We start from the raw sequence: 3,392 nt of genomic DNA, 5'->3' as shown, positions 1-3,392 counted from the left end.
AAAGAAGTTGGCGTCAACACCCATGATGTGATTGATAAAGAAAGGTATAAGACCTCTCTGGCTCAATATAATAAGAACTTAAAGAATGCACACAGAGCACACATTCCGTTGCACTTTAACCAGGCATGGAACGGTGCTAAAGATTTATACCAAATCCTTAAATCCTTTACCAACCCAAAGGCCTGCAACAATGAAGCTGCAACAGCTCAAAAAATCTGTGATATAATAGCTAATCATTTCGTAGAGAATCTAGCTCATTTATGATGAAATCACTAAAGACAAGAACCCTCTGAATGACAATTCATTCCACCATCTTCCATCCTTGACCAATGTGCCTTCACTGGAAAGCTTTCCCCCTCTCACAGTTGACACAGTTGGGACATTGCTGTACACAGTTAAATCAGGTTCCCCTTTGGATATTATTCCAGCCAACATTTCCTCGTTACTCTTTAAACCGTTGTCCCCATCTACCTGCTCAATCCTTAATCTTTCACTAAAGAGAGCGCCAATCACCACTTGAATGGAAGGCTGCACAAATAATTCCCATCCGAAAGAAAGCTAATGTTCCAATGGAGGAACCGTCCAACTATCGTCCGATTTCTCTTCTACCCCTTCTGAGTAAGTTTTTGGAAAAGCATATTCATAAACACCTCTTTCTATGTCAAATCTACTGGATGCCTTGACTCCTCCCAGTCTGAGTTAGGCCAATGCACAGTATTGAGTCAAAACTGATTGCCGTCACTGACAATATAAGACACTCCTCTGACAATGGAGAAGCAGTACTACTAGTGCTGCTGGATTTGCCAGCGGTTTTCGACACTGTTTCTCATCACATCCTACTCAGACTCGGAGACATTGGAATCCAAGGACAAGCCCTTCAGTGGATTTTGTGCTTTCTCACTCCTCAGACTCGGACCATCAATCTTGGCCATTTCCGATCACAGACCATGGAATCGACCAAAGGAGGGATCCTGCCATAGTCTCACTCTGGTCAACATTTATGCTGCTCCATTAGCTGGACTCCTTAGAAAGCTGGGCTTCACACCAATCTCGTATGCTGATGACACCCAGCTTTTACTGTCATTTGATTAAAATTCCCACAATACTCAGACTGCTTTCTCAGAAGGCATGATTGGCATCGCTAATGGAGGAGAGTGGAGAGGTGCACCACTAAATTGTCTTTTGAAAAGATGTACGCGTACAAAGTTCCTTAGTATTTTAATTCCTTTATTTCAACAATGTCATAACTTAGGGTCCAGCCAATGCGTTGCCATCGCTACTTGGAGGAGGAATCATTTCCTACAGATAAATGCTGGGAAAACTGAGATCATGCTATTCGGAGAAGCGCCTCTGCTCTGCTATCCAGAATTGTGGCCTCCGGAATTCGGCGAGACCCCGGTCCCTAAGACTGTGATCGAGAACCTAGGCATACATTTGAACCATAAACTCACAATGAAAGAGCAAGTTACAATCACCGTGGGCTCATGCTTTCATATATTAAGCCCCTTACCCAGGGTATTGCTATGATTACTTTCGGTAATCCCCATTACTCTTAGTCCTACTCGTCCTCGACCTAGTCATCACTCATGAGGTATCCCACAAGACAGGAAACAAAATAGGAAACACTTTTAGGCTCCAACCCCCCTCCTGCCATGTGCTATATTACTCCCAACCACTAGAACATGGTTACTCGCAAACTTTCTCTCGGGGGCCAAATTTACAGTGTGGTTTATGTAGAGGGCCGCACCGGTGGGGGCGGGGGGCAGTTGGGGAGGGGGCGAGGCTAGAGCAACACAAAAAACTGTGACCATGAGGTTGATCACTGGTCCCTGCAGTGGACGCCTTCGTCCACTGAGCCACCAGACCCGGCATACCCACATCTCTCTCTCTCTCTCTCTCTCTCTCTCTCTCTCGTTCTTTCTCTGTCTCTCTCTCTCTCTCTCTCTCTCTCTGTCTCCCTCCCTCTCTCTATCTCTCTCTCCCTCTGTCTCTCTGTCTCCCTCTGTCTCACTCACTCTGACTGTCTCACTCCCTCTGTCTCACTCACTCTGACTGTCTCACTCTCCCTCTGTCTCCCTCTCTCTCTCTGTTTCCCTCTCCCTGTTTCCCTCTCCCTCTCTCTATTCCCTCTCCCTCACTCTGTTTCCCTCTCCCTCACCCTGTTTCCCTCTCCCTCTCTCTCCTTCCCTCTCCCTCCTTCCCTCTGTCGCCCTCTCTCTCCTTCCCCCTCCCTCACTCTGAGGTCTCCCTCACTCTGAGGTCACCCTCACTCTGATGACTCCCTCCCTCGCTCTGTCTCCCTCCCTCGCTCTTCCTCTGTCTGCCTCTGTCTTCCTCCCTCGCTTTCCCTCTTTCTGCCTCTGTCTCCCTCTCTCGCTCTCCCTTGTTATGCCTCTGTCTCCCTCCTTCGCTCTCCCTCTCTGGCTCTCCCTCGCTCTTCCTCGCTCTCCCTCGCTCTGCCTCTGTCTCCCTCCCTTTGCTCTCCCTCTCTCTGTCTCCCTCCCTCGCTTTCCCTCGCTCTTCCTCACTCTCCCTCACTCTCCCTCGTTCTGCCTCTCTCTCCCTCACTCTGCCTCTGTCTGCCTCCTTCACTCTCCCTCCCTCGCTCTCCCTCCCTCGCTCTCCCTCTGTCTGCCTCTGTCCCCCACCCTCACTCTGCCTCGCTCTCCCTCGCTCTTCCTCTGTCTCCCTCCTTCGCTCTCCCTTGCTCTTCCTCTGTCTGCCTCTGTCTCACTCCCTCGCTTTTCCTCTCTCTGACTCTGTCTCCCTCTCTCGCTCTCCCTTGCTCTGCCTCTGCCTCTCTCCTTCGCTCTCCCTCGCTCTTCCTCGCTCTCCCTCGCTCTGCCTCTGTCTCCCTCCCTTGCTCTCCCTCTCTCTGTCTCCCTCCCTCGCTTTCCCTCGCTCTTCCTCACTTCCCTCGCTCTCCCTCGCTCTGCCTCCTGTCTCCCTCGCTCTGCCTCTGTCTGCCTCCTTCGCTCTCCCTCCCTTGCTCTCCCTCCCTGGCTCTCCCTCTGTCTGCCTCTGTCCCCCTCGTTCTGGCTCGCTCTCCCTCGCTCTGCCTCTGTCTCCCTCCCTCGCTCTCCCTCGCTCTGCCTGTCTCCCTTCCTCGCTCTTCCCCGCGCTCTGCCTCTGTCTGCCTCCCTCACTCTCCCTCGCTCTGCCTCTGTCTGCCTCCCTCGTTCTCCCTCCCTCGCTCTCCCTCTGTCTGCCTCTGTCTCCCTCCCTCGCTCTCCCTCGCTCTCCCTCTGTCTGACTCTGTCTCCCTCCCTTTCCTTCCCTCTACCTGCCTCCCTCTTACTTTGTCAATCTCTTCATTTTACCCTGCCTGTGTGTGCCCGAGCTGAGACAGCACTTCACAGGTCTTTAAAAGACCATTCACATGTTGCTGAGGC

Source organism: Lissotriton vulgaris, unplaced genomic scaffold, assembly GCF_964263255.1.
Source record: "Lissotriton vulgaris unplaced genomic scaffold, aLisVul1.2 SCAFFOLD_1057, whole genome shotgun sequence".
In the NCBI taxonomy this organism is placed as follows: Eukaryota; Metazoa; Chordata; class Amphibia; order Caudata; family Salamandridae; genus Lissotriton; species Lissotriton vulgaris.
The sequence above is the reverse complement of the archived record's forward strand: the minus strand, read 5'-3'. Positions refer to the sequence as shown.